The sequence below is a fragment of the Phyllostomus hastatus genome, unplaced genomic scaffold, assembly GCF_019186645.2.
Source record: "Phyllostomus hastatus isolate PE091 unplaced genomic scaffold, TTU_PhHast_1.1 phas_contig_40, whole genome shotgun sequence".
Lineage (NCBI taxonomy): Eukaryota > Metazoa > Chordata > Mammalia > Chiroptera > Phyllostomidae > Phyllostomus > Phyllostomus hastatus.
In genome coordinates, this window is record NW_025333872.1 from 64,073,559 (window position 1) to 64,092,866 (window position 19,308).

General features: G+C 38.4%; 1 protein-coding gene across 2 annotated transcripts in view; it reads right to left on the reverse strand.

The window, feature by feature from the left end:
* ROS1 (ROS proto-oncogene 1, receptor tyrosine kinase) overlaps nt 1-19,308 on the reverse strand; it is a 132,142-nt gene that overhangs the window by 103,982 nt on the left and 8,852 nt on the right. The window contains exons 1-2 of one of the 2 annotated variants that reach the window (XM_045843073.1): nt 16,890-17,013; nt 15,213-15,378 (exon numbers count right to left, since the gene is read on the reverse strand). The exons of the other annotated variant lie outside the window; for it this stretch is intronic. The gene's annotated coding sequence lies outside the window, so the exon portion shown is untranslated. Of the gene's footprint in view, nt 1-15,212; nt 15,379-16,889; nt 17,014-19,308 lie in introns of those variants that run through there. 2 annotated transcript variants of the gene reach the window in all.

A 19,308-nucleotide genomic window follows, 5' to 3' on the forward strand; every position in this document is an offset into this window, starting at 1 on the left:
GCCCCCAGCCTTTGGTGTTAGTGCAGTTTCTCCAGCCCCTGGGGCACTGAGGCCAGGTACCAGGCTGCAGAGCACCACCAATGGCCTTGCAGGTCACCGCCCACACACCACCACCGCCACCTCTTGGGCCAGAATTGCTGCTGTTTCAAACTCCTACTCCAGGCATGAAATATATGAACAGATAACAGGAAACCACCACGCCCAAGGACAGATGGTGGGCGGAGGGCCAGGAAAGCACAAAGGAGCCGGTTCAAGCAGGGAGCCTTGATTAGAGATGGGCAGCGCTGGGAGGCAGATGCTCTGACCCCTGAGAACCAAGCCCCAGGGCTTTTGTCTTTCAGTGAAGTCAGGTGCTTTAAGAAACGTGTGACCATAATTGTAATTATTAAGCTGTGAGTGACATGGGAAAAACTCCAACACTGGCCTTATTACAGAGACTGAGAAATCAACTTACAAAAGAAAAAGAAAATGTTACTAATAACTAATTATAGTCATACCTCGGTACTCGTCGACTTCAGAATTTATCGAAGTCTGTAATTCATCTCATTTTGATGAGAAAAAAATGTTTCAGCATTTGGCACTTGCTCAGGACTCACAGCACCTGCTAGAACTTGTATGAGTCACCACCTTGCAAGAGAAAGTGTTTCATCACTTGTCACTTGCTTGGTACTCATCAGTTTCAGCGCTCGCATGAGTTCCAGAATGAACTCATGACGAGCACCAAGGTACCACTGTGTATCCTTCATGAATGCTTACCACCCATGACTAATTGGTCTGAGCACAAAAACAAGTAGCTTTGAATATTGACTTCAGACTTAAAAACATCCTTCCAAGGGTACATCAAATTCACCTAAGAAAGAGGAGAATGTCACTCCTTCAGATTTCTTTGCTTCAAAAATTATTGCAGTGGTAAAGTGAGGTTTTTGGTAAATCAGGAAATGGTTCTTGACCTTTAATGTGTTTAGAGAGTTTACTAGGTGGTAGACATGGTGGTGGGTTTCAAAGACCTTTATTTTTCTTGTCCCCCACAACAGGTCTCTCATGCCAGAGCCTCACCCTTTCTGTCTCCTGGACCTACACAGCACAGTGATTCCAGCAGGGACTCTCCTGTCAGCCTAGGTCCGATCCTGGCTGCTCCTGTGAGCTGAGTGCCCTGGGAGGCACCTGAGTTCTGCTGGCCTCAATTTCCCCTTCTGGAAATGGAGATATAATAACAGATTCAAGCTCAAAGTTTGAATACCTGCCACGTGGTAAGTTTTAATCAATTCCTCACATGCTTAAGGATTTTGTCACTTTAGATTTTCAGGTTGCTCTAGTTAAGGCTTAAATGCGGCATAAAGATTTGTTGAATGAACATCCAACAGTTATTGAGCACATACTATTTTCTAAATATCATGCAAGGAACTGTGAAGACAACAGGAAACCGAAAAGTTAAAAATCCTTGTCCCCATGTGGGTCGGAGCTGCTAGTGGGAGACAAAACAGACACATGCAGGTAAAACATGTCCTCGGCTACAGGAGTACCCTATGGCGATAAGTTCTAAAGAAAGAAAAAGGGCAGGCTTACAGGGATGGGGGCTTAAGTCTATGGGCTGCTATTTTAGATATTATAATATTACATGAACTTTATATGATTTTGTTACTAAATGAGGTATAATATTGTGATTTTAATTCCAGCAGTGAACTAACCTTTGCTAATATACCAAAGTTATCTGCTCACAAATTAAAAGCATTTGCACATTATTTTCTTTAGCTATTTATATTTAATAAAAAGTTTTCTCAATCTGTCTCTCATACTTTCAGCAAGAACACTTTGACCACTTATGGGTACAAGCAAAGACACCAGTGAGAACAAAGTGTTACTGTTAGAAGTTCTTATTGCTACTATGATAATAGACATACTGTTTAAACTCAGAACTCAGAGGAGATGAAGGACTGGGAAACCATGACTGCAGATTTAGCAAGGATCTGCATTTCTTTTATCTGCAGCGTCGCATTTGCAAACAGCGGACCACGTATGTTAGACAAAGGTTCCAATTAAAGTAACTTAACAGTGAAAATGGTTACAAAACTCCTCTAAAATAGTTTAGAATAATATAACTTTATATTTTAAATGATTAATATTTATTTAAATATTATTTAAATATTTATATTATCACGTGTTCTAAATATTTAAAAATATTTTTCATTAAATACTATCAAAATATAATCAATACCTCCATTATAATGTAATGATATAATTAAATATTAAATATGTTAAATAATATTTAATATCACTAAAATATATTTACAATGTAATTTAGAATACTAAATATTTAGTTTTCTATTTCAAAGGACGGGACTTGGAGAAACAGGTGAGTTCAGACCACAGACACCGGAGCGTTAACAGCAGGAAGCCCAGAGGCTGGAGCTCCGCGCAGAGCTGCCATAACACCAAGGAGGCCAGGCGAGAGGGCGGTAAACGTCTACCTGTTTAAACAAGGTACCTGTTTAAAATAATTAAGGAAGATCGATCCTGCAGTTGAAGTTCTGAAGAGACACTATTTGAGTTTTTATAGTTACATATCAAAGTTTAATTTTCCCGTTTTAAAATATGTGTATAATTCAGCACGGTTCGGGTGGTGCCCTTCCTCCATGAGTTTTGGAGCGACAGAGAATCCTGGCTGCGGAGAAACAAGCAGGAGGCACGTTGTCTTCACATGCACCTAATGAGCAGCGCCTGCGCACCGCACACTGAGTAATGCTTTTTGTGTACGACCTCGTCAATTATCTTACTTTTCAATAAAATCATTACTAGCATATCCATTTTAGAGTCGAGAAAAGTGAAGCCTGAGAAGGTTTAAAAAGTTTCTTGGGTTTGCACAGATAGGAGGTAGCAGAAGAATTGGGATTGAAATCCGTATTTATTGTCCCTAAAATCTATAACCTTAACTTTGACGTTAAATTGCCTTTGACCAGGTCATATTTGCAAATGGGCCATCAGCATTCTTTTTATCTTTTTGGACTGGAATATCTAACTAGAATGGTCTTGCTCCTTTTAAGGAAGAAATGTATGTATTTTATTTAGTATTGTGCTGTGAATTTAAAGTTTAAAGTAGTCCAAGGATCTATTTACTTAAAAAAAAGCTTTATTGCAATATGATTCACAAACCATGCAATCCACCCATTTAAAGTATGCTATTCAGTGGCTTTTAGTGTATTTACAGAGGTGTGCAGTCATCACCACTATCTAATCTGAGAATGTTGTCATCATCCAAAAAAGAAACTCCTACCCATTAGCAGCCATTGCCTCGTTCCTCTCCCTCCAACCCCTGGCAACCACTAATCCACTTTCCGTTTCTACAGATTTGTCTGCTCTGGACACTTCATGTAAATGGAATCATACATGGGGCCTTTGTGCCTGGCTTCTTTCACTTAATAGAACATCTTCAAGGCTCATCCATGTTGTAGCATGTACCAGCACCTTGTTCCTTTTTATTGCTGAGGAATATTCCATGGTATGAATACACCACATTTTATGTATCCACTCAAAGTTGATAGACTTCTGGATTGCTTCCACTTTGAGGCTATTATGAATAATTCTGGCAATGCCATTGTCTCAATCTACTTTTAATTCCTGACTCTTCTTTCTCCCTAAAGAGATTACTAAGATCTCCCACAAGTCTGTGACTAATTACTTGAAACTAAAAATATTAAAATTACTGGGCAAAAGAGTAATATTTGTCATAGTTAGTGTAATCAGCTTTTCCTGGTTTTCCCAGAACTTTTCCAGTTTTAGCACTGAAAGCCCTTTGTTCTAGGAAAACATTTAATTTCAGGCAAATTGGGACAATGGGTCATACTAGACTGGGATTAGCTCAGAAAATAATTCTAGAAAAGCCAACTATCTGGGATGAGATTTGTGGTTTCTCTTGAAGGTATATATACATATTTTTAAATTGGCTTGTGCAGAAACTACCATCTTACATACTCTCACTTTATTAGGAAACAAGTATTCTTTTAATTCCTACATGGTGACCATAAAGAATTTCACATATACTAATTTTAAAGCTATTACCTATATATGTGAATACACACACACTATTTTCTCTGCTTTGTGTGTGTGTGTGTGTGTGTGTGTTATTTTAAAGACACTATTATTACTTTGTTGGAATTTTGGTTTCCAGCAAAATTAAGAGGAAGGTGCAAAGGTTCCCTTTGCCCCAACACATGCACAGCCTCCACCATCATCAAATCCGCCCCCCCACCCAAGTGGTACATTTTAAAAATTATAGTTTACATTCAGTATTATTTTGTATGAGTTTCTGGTGTACAGCATAGTGGTTAGATAGTCATACACTTTAAAAGAGTTCCCCGAACATTTCTAGTACCCACCTGCTGATGGCCCTGCCTAGATTTTAGGTGGAGTATAGTAATTAAAAGACCTCCCTAAAAGCTGAGAAGTCTCATGTCCACAGGGTGGCAGTGTGATACCCATAAACCTAAAGCAAATTAAAGTAAGCCATATTAATGAAACCTAACCTTTTGTTTGGACTTTGGACTTTTATGGGGAAATGGATAAGCCAATTAACTACTTGTGAGATCAATAGCTCTGTTTGCACTGGTAAGCAAGGTTAATTATTGATGTCCCCTACAAGACAAGAAATACAAATGCATATTCAAGCCTTCTCTAAAGCTTTTTATTTTAATTGCTTATGACAGAATTATAGAACTGCAGAAACCTTAGAAAGCACAAAATTTAATCCTTTATCTGCTCTTTCCACCAACACACCCCCACAGAATAGATCACATTTTCAGATTCTGTACAAGCCTATGCCATTTCATGGAGTATAGCTTTACCCCTTTCCCTCCACTTAAGAAAGGTGACCAAAATTCAGGTGAGACACAGGGATATTATAAAGATAGTCTCAGGTCTCTATTTTTAAGTTAATCGCTCACTAGCTTCAATACTTGAACTTTAGAAATAAATTAGTTTTACACCCAATCCCAACACATAAGTGTGCTAAAATTCTTAAACTGAGAACACATAATTCTTTTTTTATTTTATTTTAGTCATTGTTCAAGTACATTTTTCTGTCCTTTACTCCCATTCCAGCCCACCCACCCATCCCTTCCCACCTCCCTCCCATTTCCACCCCCACCCCTAGTTTTTGTCCATGTGCCTTTATATTTGTTCCTGTAAACCCTTCCCATTCTCCCCTGAACTTCCCTCCCCCCTCCCATCTGGTCACTACCAGCCTGTCCTCTGTTTCAGTGTCTTTGACTATATTTTGCTTGTTTCTTTGTTTTGTTGTTTAGGTTCCTGTTAAAGGTGAGATCATATGGTATTTGTCTTTCACTGCCTGGCTTATTTCGCTTAGCATAATGCTTTCCAGCTCCATCCATGCTGTTGCAAAGGGTAGGGGCTCCTTCTTTCTTTCTGCTGCATAGAATTCCACTGTGTAAATGTACCATAGTTTTTGGATCCACTCATTTACCAATGGGCACCTAGGTTGCTTCCAGCACTTAGCTATTGTAAATTGTGCTGCTATGAACATTAGGGTGCATAGGTTCTTTTGGATCAGTGTTTCGGGGTTCCTATGATATAGTCCCAGCAGTGGAATTACTGGGTCAAAAGGCAGATCCATTTTTTGTTTTCTGAAGAAGTTCCATACTGTTTTCCATAGTGGTTGTACCAGTCTGCAGTCCCACCAACAGTGCACTAGGGTCCCCTTTTCTCCACAACCTCTCCAACACTTGTTGTTTGTCCCTTTGTTTATGATGGCCATTCTGACCGGTGTGAAGTGGTATCTCATTGTGGTTTTAATTTGCATCTCTGATAGCTAGCGATACTGAACATCTTTTCATGTGTCTCAGGATCCTCTGTATGTCCTTCTTGGAGAAGAGAACACATAATTCTAGTACAACCTCTCCTTGAATGCTAAAGTCCCTTCTAGAACATTCTTAACTGTTACCTATCTGAGAAATGGACACAAAACAAATTACCTTTAATTTGCATTGGTCCTATTATCATAAACCCGGTGTTTGTAGGCCTGATATTCATAAGTTATATACATTTCCTTATTAACAGAGAAAAAAAGGAGACTGAATGAAAATGTATGCTTCCTCCTGCCAACAGCAACTTTAGAATTTGGAAACTGTTTTAGTGTTTGTCCACAGCATTAAGTAAAGGGTCAGGGAAAGCATGGGCTGCTCTCTTCTGCAGGACAACACTGACACTGCTGAGCAAGCCACCTGCCTCTTACAGTTTCTAGACCATGCTCCCAGTCAGCTTTCACCTTCTGCTAATAAGGAGGCACTGTATACTCAACCAAGTAAAGATGAATTGGCAAAGGAGGGGCAAGAAAAGCACAGACTAAATATGAACCTAGTGATATATATGCACAGCCTCTTTCTTTTTATGTCAGGTCTCAGTGCCCACAGAATGAAAAGCAATCTGATTTCTCAGGGCTTTTCACACTGGGATCCATTTTCTTCCAGAAGTCTTTGGTCCCGATCTTAGCTGTTTGTCTTTCATTTGCCTGTGTTGACTCAGACATGTATGATGGCATTGCTGAAGTTCAAGTGGGTAGACAGTGAATATCTAATCCAAGAGATAGTGAACATATGTTTACAGGCTTATCCTGCTCTATGAACTGTTGTTTTGAGATTCTAAATGCCCACTCCTATGACTCTTCTAAACACAACCACTGTATCATTACAATTAGATGGAACAGAGTCATTTTTGTTTGTTTTTAGTATTAACAAGAACCGTCTGGGACCTCAGTCCACTCGCTGCAGAAGATCTCTAGGTCATTAAATATATATCTAGGACTTTGAAAGCTGCTTTCCTTAAAAAACCCATGTATTGTCTGGGTTCAGTAATATGTCCTCTAAATCATGTTGCCTGATACATGTGAAGTAATCAGTTGCTAATTAGTTAACACGATTACTTTCTCCTTTACAAGAGGCCAGTGACTTCCTATTGACGGTTTCTTAATAGATCCTGAAGTTTATGTAATAACTTCCTGTTTGATAGCATAAGCAATGCAAACATTCTTCTGATATGAATGATGCTTTTGAGAGCTGTGTCTTTGATATCGATAGTGTCTTTAGGTATGGTTGTTCACCTTGATAACAGGTTTCAAAGGCCCATTCAGATAACTGGCATGTCATTGGTCGCTCATAAAGTTGCCAGGAACTTTCCCAGAGAGTCTGGGTTGCTATTAAAAGGGTCCTGAAAGTCAAACTACAACTGCCTGGAGGTGCCAATCATAACTGTCACTTGAATGCTTTACTAACAAGGTTATCTCTCTAATCCTCACAACCCTGCAAAATGGCTGTTATTCACAAGTCCAGATGAAGAAACTCAGGCTGGGAGGCCCAGTAACCTACCCAGCACAGACAGCGGTATGAACCTGGGTTTGATACTCTCCTACAGTACACTGCTGCCCTGGAGCTCCTCATACAAAGGATGACAGGGGCTTGTCTGGGAAACAGCTGTTTCCACACTCAAAGACACAGCATGACAGAGTGACCCAGGTCCTATCTCACAAATCAGAAAGCTGGAGAGCTCCACCCCAGTCCTAGAACTACTAGAACAGAACACTTCCCCTCCATCAAAATATAATCAATGGAGTGTGTTTTTATTTGTTTATTTATTTTCGGTGGTAAAAAAAGCATGTTACAGAGGGTTCCAGTCAAGAAGGCAAAGTAGGTAAGCATGGTGCTCGCCTTTTCTCATGACCACATCAAAATCACAGTTAAATTATACAAAAATCAACCTGGAGAATCACCTGAAGACTAACTTAATGAAACTCCTAAAACTAAGGATATAAAGAGGACACATTGAGACTGGTAAGAGAGGTGAGATGCAAAACAGGCTTGTCCCATAGACATGTGTGGCAGTTGAGAATCAAGAGGGATGTCTTGGCTGTAGAGGTCCCCACCACAGAGTGTATGGTCCTAACTCCATGCCAGGCCCTCGTCAGCTAAAGAATTTCCAGCATAAGGAAAAGCCTGAGAAAACATTCCAGATAATAGCAGTTTACAGCTTATTTTATATACTAGAATCAAAAGAGAAGACACGGGGGAAGGGTTACATGAAACCCATTGGTGGTAGATTAGGGACGTGAAGGAAAGCAAAGTGCAGAAATATCTGAGATAGGATAAAAAGCAAAACAGAGATACACATACTTTTTTTGCATTGGTGGGTACAGGATAGTTAACATTGATAGCATATAGAGATGGTATTTGAACAACAAGATAAAATGAGGAATTCTGTGGTCTGGTGCTCTGGTGTGAAGTTATACCCTGAGGGATCTGGAAGAAAGAGACTATTCTGACATTCCAAAGGTATGTGATATTGATACAAACAGATAATAGACAGACTCACTTAAAGACTGACCTTTGACAAGGAAGCTACCAGCCTAGGACTGGACTAACTGCCATGACTCACTTTTTGATAGGATTTTTTTATGTTCAGACTATCCTATGTGTTTACTTTGGTCTCTGAGTTTGTAAGGCCTTCCATGCAGGTGTCTCCTGAGCTTATCATGTTTAACAGGTAGCCCCTTTTCTGTCCACATTGCCCACCTCAGGAATCTGATGCTAGGAAGGGTAGTCCGTGCAACAGCTGGCTGTGAGATCAGCTGCAATTCCATCTTATCCTGGTAGGATGTAGAGCCACTGAGAACATACACATCCTCTTAGAGGTACACAGACTTACTCAATGGACAGTAGCTCAAAGATGTACAGGGAGAAACTGAGCTGTGTGGATTCAGGGTGAGGGCTGCTACTATCACAGTGCTGAGGCCAACCCTCATGCAGCCAGATAGGCAAGCAGTCATCAAACCTGGATCTGCATTAACCAGATAAACATCACTCACCCCATTCCAGTGACTCCCTGAGACCTCACACCATCCAACTCGTACACTACCCTTAGCTCTTTCAGCAGCTATGCCTCATGGGCAGCCTCAGCTTATGCTGCAAGATTTCTTAAAAACTCTTCAAGGTCTGCAGGCTTCTGACAGGCAGTGGCCGGCCTCAGCATGCCCTGTGCCTTTTGCTGAGTGGCTTCAGGCCCAGTGCAAGTGGCAACCAGCCTTTGGTCACAGTGTGGGATCTCTCATATGCCTCCAGGCTTAGCATAGGGAGCTTCCAAGTAAGAAACATCCCGTAGCTCCTACCAGGTGACCCTGGGCTGAGCACAGGCAGTAGCTGACTTCAGTCTGCATCTGAGCCCTTCCAAGAGGCTTCAAAACCAACACACTTGGTGGCCAGCCTCACACCACAAGAGAGCACCACCCAATGAACATCCAAATGATGGTTTCCATAAGCACCAGAACCCCACAGAGGCAAATTCCACTCCATGTATTCAGTTTCCATGGTAGTTGTGTCCAGTCCTCACAGCCCATTAGGCTAAGGGTCAACCCCACCCAATGACAAGGAAAGAGCAATGAAGGCTCAACCACAAAAGGAGGGCACACATGATACACAATGGGCACCTACTGGGCACACAGGACACCTACGTCACAAAGCCACACTATTGAGACTGGCAGATATAGCAGATCTACTAATACATAGAAACAAACACATAAAGGCAGCCAAAATAAGGAGACAAAGAAATATGTTCCAAGCAAAAGAATAGGAGAAAATTCCAGAAAAAGAACTAAACAAAGTGGAGACAAGCAATTTACCAGATACAGAATTCAAAACACTGGTTATAAGGATACTCAATGAACTTAGGGAAAGAATAAATCAACTCAGTGAGAACTTCAAAGCAATAGTGTGTGTGTGTGTGTGTGTGTGTGTGTGTGTATAAAGAAACCATAAAAAAGCACAGTCAGAAATAAAGAATACAATAACTGAAATGAAGAATACAGTAGCAGAAATTAACATCAGATTAGATGAAGATCAATTGAATAAACAACTTGGAAGACAGGTAGTGGAAAACACCTAATCAGAACAGCAAAAAGAAAAAGAACCTAAAGAAATAAGGATACTTTAAAGGGCCTATGGGACAACACCAAGCATACCAACATTCATATAATAGAAGGAGAAGAGAGAGTAAGAAATTAAAAACCTATTTGATAAATGATGACTGGAAACTTTCCTAACCTAGTGAAGGAAATAGACATGCAAGTCCAGAAAGCAGAGTGCCAAACAAGATGAACCCAATGAGGCCCACACAAAGACACATCATAATTAAAATGCCAAATGTTAAGGACAAAGGGAGAATCTTAAAAGCAACAATAGAAAAGCAGTCAGTTACTTATAAGGGAGCTCCCATAGGACTGTCAACTGATTACTCCAGAAACTGTAGACCAGATGGGATTGGCATGAAACATTCAAAGCGATGAAATGCAAGGGCCTATATCTGAGATTATCCTACCCAGAAAGGCTATTATCTAAAAGTATAGGAGAGATAAAAAGCTTCCCAGACAAGAAAAAGATAAAGAAATGTATCATCACTAAACTAGTAGTACAGGAAAAGTTAAAGGAACTTCTTTAAGAAGAAGAGGGGGGAAAGGAACATAAATATGTATAATGAAATGAAAATAAGTAAATATCTTCAATAATCACTTTAAATGTAAAGGATTAAGTGCTCCAATCAAAACACATAGAATGGCTGAATAGATAAGGAAAGAATATCCATACATATGATATCTACAAGACAACCATTTCAGATCAAAATACATGCACAGACTGAAATAAAGGGATAGCTAAGGATATTGACATCTTTATGCAAATTGAAACAAAGAAAAACTGGGTAGCAATATTTATATCAGACAAAATAGACTTAAAACAAAGCCTATTACAAGAAAAACAAAGAAGACTACATAATGTCAAGAAAATCAATCCAAAAAGAAGATAAAACCCTTGCAAACATTTACACATCCAACAAAGAGCACCTAAATATATAAAGCAAATCTTGATGGACATAAAAGGAGAGATCAACACCAATACAATAATTGCAAAGGATTTTAACACCTCATTGCATTAATGGATAGATCATCAGACAGAAGATCAACAAGGAAACAGTGGCCTTAAATGACATATTAAACCATATATATTGAATTGATATTTTTAGAGCATTTCATGTCAAAGCAGCAGAATATATATTCTTTTCAACCACACATGAAACATTTTCCAAGATAGACAATAAGTTAGGACAAAAAATAAGTCTCAGTAAATTAAATAGGTTGAAATCAGCCCTGGCTGGGGTGGCACACTGGATTGAGCACTAGCCTGGGAATTGAAAGATCATCAGTTCAATCCCCAGTCAGGGCATGTGCCAGGGTTGCAGGCCAGGTCCCCAGTTTGAGGCACATGAGTGGCACTGATCAATGTATCTTTTGCACATTGGTAATTTTCCCCCTCTTTTTCTCCCTCCCTTCCCTTTCTCTAAAAATAAAGGAACAAAATCTGTAAAAAAAATTTAAATCAATTAAAATCATATCAAGCATCTTTTCCAACTACAATGGCATGAAACCAGAAATCAATTACAAAAAGAAAGTTGAAAGATATACAAATACATATAGGCTAAATATGTTACTAAACAATAAATGGGATTCTTCGCCAAGAGTTGCTGTGGTTTTCGGCTTCAACAGTGCTTGAATGGAACCCAGTGCTCAAGTCCCCTTATTCCAACCAGCTTCCCAGAAAATAAATAACAAAAAATAAATTTAAGAATGTTGAAATCGAATTAAGTACCTTCTCTGATCACACTGCTGTAATCAATCACAAGAAGAACCTGAAAAATAGGCAAAGTCATGAAAGCTAAACATGTTATTAAACAATGTCAACCTGGGTCAACCTGGGTCAACCTGGGTCAACAGCAAGATGAAGGAAGAAAGCAAAAGATATCTTGAAACAAATGAAAATGAGGATACAATAATCCAAAATCTGTGAAACACTGGGAAAGCAATCCTAAGAGGGAAATTCATAGCATTAAAGGCCTATCTCAAAAAAAAAAGACAAAGCTCAAATAAACAATCTAACTTCACACTTAAAGGAACTTGAAAAAGAACAACAAAGCCCAAAGTGAGTAGAAGGAAGGGAATAATAACAACCAGAACAGAAATAAATGAAATGCAGTCTAAAAAATTAATAGAAAAGATCAATGAATCAAAGAGCTTGTTTTTAAAAAAGATTACCTTTAACTAGTCGTATTAAGAAAAAAAGAGAGAGGGTCCAAATAAATAAAATTAGAAATGAAAGAGGAAGAATAGCAACTGACACCAAAGAAGTATAAAGAATTGTAAGAAAATATTATGAACAACTCTATGCCAACAAACTGTACAACCTGGGAGAAATGGATAAATTCCTAGAAACATACAGTCTTCCAAAACTAAATCAGGAAGAATCAGAGAATCTGAATAGACAGATTACACGTAATGAAATTGAACCACTAATCAAAACACTCCCAACAAACAAAAGCCTTGGACCAGATGGCTTCACAGGTGAATTTTACCAAACATTCCAAGAAGAACTAATATGTTTCCTTCTCCAACTATTTCATAAAATTCAAGAAGAGAGAAGGCTCCCAAACTTGTTTTATGAAGCCAGCGTTATCCTAATTCCAAAACCAATAAAGATACTACAAAGAAAGAAATATCCAATATCCCTGAAGAGCATAGATGATAAAATCCTCAACAAAATACTAGCAGACTGAATACAGCAATGCATCAAAATGATCATACACCATGATCAGTGGTATTTATTCTGGGAATGCAAGGTTGGTACAACATTCACCAATCAATAAATGTGATTCACCACATAAACAAAAGGAAGGACAAACTCCACATGATTATATTAATAGATGCTGAAAAGCATTTCATAAAATTCAGCATGTGTTTATCATAAAAACTCTCAGCAAAATAGGATTAGATGGAACATATCTAAACATAATAAAGGCCATCTATGACGGACCCACTGCCAGCATCATACTCAACAAGCAAAAACTACAAGCATTTCCCTTAAGATTGGAAACAAGACAGGGATGTCCATTTTCACCTCTCTTATTCAACAAAGTACTGGAAGTCCTAGCCATAGCAATCAGACAAGAAGAAATAAAAGGCATCCAAATTGGAAAGGAAGAAGTAAAACTGTCATTATTTGCAGATGATATGAACTGTACATAGACAGTCCCAAAGATTCCACCTAGAAACTATTAGAACTGATAAATGAATTTAAAAAGGTAGCAGGATACAAAATTAATATCCAGAAATCAGTTGTATTTTTGTTTGCTAATAACAATCTAATGGAAAGGAAAATTAAGAAAACAATCCCATTCACAATTGCTACAAAAAGAATAAAATACCTAGGAATAAACCTAACCAAGTATGTAAAAGCTCTGTACTCAAAAAATTATAAGACACTGAAGAAAGAAATTGAAGATGACATAAGTGTAAGCACATACCATGTTCATGGATAGGAAGAATTAACTTAATTAAAATGTCCATACTACTCAAAACAATCTATAGATTTAACACAATTCCTATCTAGATTCCAATGACATATTTTACAGAACTGGAACAAATATTTCAAAAATTTACATGGAACCACAAAAGGCCCCACATAACAATAGTGATCATGGAAAAGAAGAATGAAATTGGAGGACTCATGCTACCTAATGTCAACCTATACTATAAGGCCATAGTAATCAAAACAGCATGGTGCTGGCATAAAAACAGACACATAGATCAATGGAACAGAATAGAGAGTCCAGAAATAAACCCACACCTTTATAGTCAATTATTTGACAGAAGAAGCAAGCACATAAAATGGGCTGAAGATAGTTAATTCAATAAACTGTGTTTGGAAAATTTGGACAGATACATGCAAAAAAATGAAACTGCCCCATCTTTTTATATCACACACAAGAAAAATTCAAAATGGATCAAAGACTTAAATGTTAGGCCCAGCCCTGGCTGGCGTAGCTCAGTGGATTGAGCGCGGGCTGGGAACCAAAGTGTCCCAGGTTCGATTCCCAGCCAGGGTACATTCCTGGGTTGCAGGCCATAACCCCCAGCAACCGCACATTGATGTTTCTCTCTCTCTCTCTCTATCTTCCTCCCTTCCCTCTCTAAAAATAAATAAATAAAATATTTAAAAAAAAATGTTAGGCCCAAAATCAGAAAAATCATAGAAGAAAACATGGACAGCAAAATCGTGGACACTGCTCATAGCAATTTCTTATCAGATAGATCTCCATAGGCAAGGGAAACAAAAGAAAAAATAAACAAATGGGACTACATCAAACTAGAAGTTTTTGCATAGCAAAAGAAATCATCAACAAAATAAAAAGGCAACCCACAGAATGGGAGAATATATTCACCGATACATCTGATAAGGCGCTAATATCCATAATTTATAAAGAACTTATAAAACTCAAAACAAACAAAGCCTCTGAAAATGTGTTTAAATTATTGAAGTACCTTCAAAGTGACTAATACCATAGAACTATATAACACATGGGAATCTCAAAGGCTCTCATGTACAGTGTCTCACTTAATAATCCTCACAAGCCTGAAGTGGGTTTCATTATCTCATCTCTCCAGGATACACGGCGAGGAAAGCAACGTTGAAGAATAAAGCGGTTTGTTCAGGGACTCAGTTAGAACCTGGCAGATTCAGACCTACTGAATCAAGATCTTCTAGGGTGGGGCTTTGAAGTATAAATTTTCACCTCTAATTCTCTTGCAGGCCTATATAAATCAGTTTTATGACTTAGAAAAGAGAAACGTTACCCCCAAAGTCTGCTTTGGGAGTTGTAACTAGAAATTGATGGTTAGCTCCTTGGGGATGCCGCTGATGTTTTATGCGGGGTTTTTGTTTGTTTGTTTTAATTCTCTTACATTTCCACCTCCAGAGAAGGTGTTCAAAAAATACTTTTTGAGAAGATGGTTGGAGAGAAAGATGAATAAATGGATGGATGGTTGGAGATACCAACCAAACAACAAATGAGTGAATGAATTAACCAATTAATGAATAAACCTAGAACCATTTGTCTTTTCAATTGTTAGTGAGAAAATATTACATCCTTGTTAGAGTCATTTATATATCCATTTATTTAACAAGCACCTTAATCCATTTATTATTTTCTCACTTCAATTAAACATTGGTAATTGGAAATATACCATTGAAAATTACGCTTCTACTTATATTCACGCAACCTTATTTGATAGGCCAATAATTTGGGTTGCAAATTCACAGGGATCAATGACCTACCTCTTTAATGTACTGGAAGGTCTAAAATGACAAGTTGTTAGACTTTTGTATCCATCCAGGTGCTGAAGAGCTTGGTACAAACCATCCCAAAAGCTTTTCTTGCTTCGACCAAGAGCAGCTATAGCTTTCAACAAGGTTTAAACTACTGTCCATTCTACCTATTTTCCTGCCAAAAAAGTAGAAAAGAAACTTATTCTAGAATTATTAACAGTAAAAATATACAGATAAGTGCACAAGCAAGTTTTAACTGGACATGTAACAATTTCGGGTAAAGCTGAATTGAGCCAGGAAAAGATCGTGGGAACCAAGGAAAACAGGCCCAACAAGCTCTTCTTGTTTGAAAGAATGGAATCTAGAATGAGTCAGGACTAACACTGTAAAATGATTCCTCAAAGGCTGGCTATCTCATAAATGTATATATGTTAACCAAATTTTATCTGCATTTCAAAATTTTATCTATATTATGGTCAATAGACCCATGATATAATAACTGTACTTAAATAATGACATTCTTATGGCAAAATGAGGGCTCCATTCTGAAGAAATACACACAAAAATGTAACAAGTTATCTTGGGAAGGAAAGGAAAAGAAATTTAGAAAACAAAAGACCTTAATTTTGTCCTTTACTTATAAAATTTTTTCCTCTTTTTATAACAATCACATATTGCATTTTAAGTAGGAAAATAATTAAAATTTTGTTTATGCTTGGCTCCTGGAGTTTATGTGATTAACCATTTCCAGCAGATTTCGACTCTGTGCTATAAGGATGCCTGCCCATACTCACACTGATTTCTTCTAGTTCAGTGTGCGTGAAGGCTCAAGCACCTGAATGAACCTGATGGCTGTAGAGATTAGACTATGGACCCCGGAAGATGTATGATCCCAACCATGTTAGAAACATTATTGCCAGCCAAAGATTTCACAGTCATAGCTTCCTCAAACTGGAACTGAAAAAAATTAGGTTAAAAGTCATTATGTCCCGGCCAGGTGGCTCAGTTGGTTGGAGCCTTGTGATGTACACCACAAGGCTAGGGTTCAATTTCTGGTCAGGGCACATTCCTAGGTTGCAGGTTCGATTCCCTCTTAGAGTGTGTGTAGGAGGCAACTAATTGTTTCTTTTGTCTCTCTCTACAATCAAGTTAAAAAACATATCCTCTGGTGAGGATTTAAAAAAGTCATTATCATTCTAAGCTGGAAAGAAATTTTGCAAACCCAGATATAAAGGTAATATAAATTTACTACAGATTACTATTTAACTATATATTTCTGATCAAATCTACAATTACATAATATGAAATACACATATTGCAAATTCACAACATTCTGCAAAACAATAGAGCATTTAACATAATGGCTTAAATTGAAGGCACTCCTGTGTTTAAAGCACTTCCATGTTTAACTGACTTTAGCAAAGACTTTAGAAACCATTACAATGAACTTGGGTTTAAGTAACTGTGGAAAGGAATAAGGTGTACATTTTCAGAAGAGTACAGAAACTAGACTTTGTAAACATACCAATGATTTTAAACCATTAATATCAAGTCATAACTCCTTTATCAAACAAGAATGGGGCATTAGGTGTGGCACAGTAGTGATTTTTCAAATAGCTCAGGGGAACCATTTTAAGTGGCATTTTATTTTTAATGGCAATCTTTAAAATTGAGTTATTTTCTTACCTAACCGAACAGACCATATTGAGCAGAAATCACCTTTGTCCTGCCTTCAAGGACATCAGTTACCCTGCAGGATGAGGCTCTCCATGACCACTAAGGTTGTTACATGCAGTTTGGCTCCCTCGCCACCTCCCCTGCTCTCCCTTGCTCCCAGCATGCCACAGCCCCCTTTTCTTTTTTCCTCCCAGTATACCACACCCTAGGAACACACTAGTAACTGAAAGTAGCCCACAAAAGCCTGATAAGCAAGCTTGTTTAATCCGTAAACTTTATTTTGCGCACGACCCTGAGTCAACAGGCTCTATTATGACGTTCTGATAACTTCTCTGGTGATGGGAACATTACCTTTATGCCTCAACTGCTTTTTGCCAAGTACAGGCTGCACCTTGATCCAAGTGGGTAAGATGGTAGGGAAAGTGGTTCCCAAATAATAAAAATCACACAATTCAAGTAAGTTGCATGCCTGTGACAGCTGCAGTCTCCAGGAGTGCTCCCGATAAGTACTACTCATCTCCCCATCCAGTTATAAACAATTTGAGTCATAGAGTAAAAATGGAAGACATTGCCAACAGACCTTGGCTGGAAGTATCAGACCCAGCTGGGCCTGCTGACTAAACTACAGAGTTAGGAAGGTTTGCCCACGCAATTCTAGAGAGCCCTGGGCCTAGGAAGGCCTGTGTGATGGAGGCTCCCTCCCCAGGAAAAGAAAAGAACTGAGCTGTGCACGCCTAACATGTCCCTCCTGATTTACCAGTTCTGTGTAGCTGATGTTTACCTGAAGTCATCTCAGCTTTCAGGTTCATAGACAACCTGCCTCCCATTACTTCTTTATCTCTTCCTTCTTTAATTACCTCAGGTGCAGAAACCATGTTCATCCCAAGGCCCATTATCATCAATGTCAAGTGTCTATAGCATACCCCTTTTTCTTATATATTTATACCTTGCCCCTGTTTTTCCCCCCACAACAGGGGTAATTGATGTTCTCTTGAGCTTGTAGGCAACCTTATGAAAAGTGTTGTTGTTTGAGTGTGTATTTTAAAACTTTATATGAATTTGCCCTGGCCGGTGTGGCTCAGTTTTGGAGTGTCATCCCTGCACTGAAGAGCTGCAGGCTGGCTCTCTGGTCAGGGTACATGCCCAGGTTGCAGGTTCTGTCTGGGCATGCATGGTGTACTGGAGGCAACTAATCGATGTTTCTTTCTCACATCGATGTCTCTCTCTTTCTCTCCCCCCCACCTTCTCCCTCTAAAAATGAAAAAACACACACAAAACTTTATGTAAATTTATTTCTTACTCTAACTCAATGCTTTTAAGATCTGTCTCTGCTATTATATGTTGATCGAGTTCCTTGTTTCTAAACGTTGCATAGTGCTCCAAGGTGTGCAACCACCACGTTTCACTCATTCCACAGTACAGACACCCTGATTCCTCTGCATCCTGTACATGGCCAGGTCCTGGCCAGATCACAGAGCCATGGATATCTAATTGATTGAACACTGCCAAATCACTGTCCACAATGTCTGCTGCAGTCTCCATTTCCTTCCACAATGCAGGGGGAGCTTCCTCTTATGCAACATCCCACTAAGTAGATAATTTTGTATTACCTACAGCCTGGCTTCCAATAGGAGTTCTACTAATAAGGTGTCAAGTCTGCCAGATGCCTTATAACCTGCTTCTCAATCTCCTAATTGTATGTTCTCTATTCAAATAAAAATTCCATTAACTAAGAATTGTTGTCTAAATAAAGAGTTCAGAATTGAACCCATAAATGGCTCTCTATTCACTTAGAAACTTTTGTGCTAATGATTACCCAACTTCTTGATTTCAAGATATTTATCTCTCTTTTTTCTGGCTTTTGTGATCTCTTTGTGGTATGGAGCCATGAATTTTGTTTAAAGTCATATGACACAAACATTAAAAGAAAATGAAAAACATCTTTGAAAAGGCAAAGCCTGTCTTTCAAAGAAGCTGAAATTCAATCCTTCACATATTTAACTGAATGAGAACCTTTTCTTAAGATAAAGCTTGGAATGGTAGGAAGTAAAAGTCTTCAGAAAAGTAGATAATAGTTTTTAATAGGAGTAGTCCCATTTCCTACTCATCATGAGGACTTTAAATCTTAAACTTCATTGAGTTTTAGCATTCAAGACATTTATCAGGATAAAAATTGATAAGCTTTTATGAAATTTACAAACCACTGTGTGTAGAAGAGCTGAAGGGACCATAGGAAAGGCCAGACACCACTCCCAAGATATTCCTGCTGTAACATCTATTCTTTTACTTAAATAAAAAAAAATGCATCTCCTGTTTAAATGGACTGGTGACTACAATGATCTTTGTTTTCTTCAAACTATAAAGTTAAATCACACAGGGATGTAGGAAGAAGGAAAGAAGATGAAAATCAGACTCTAATCTCTTAGAA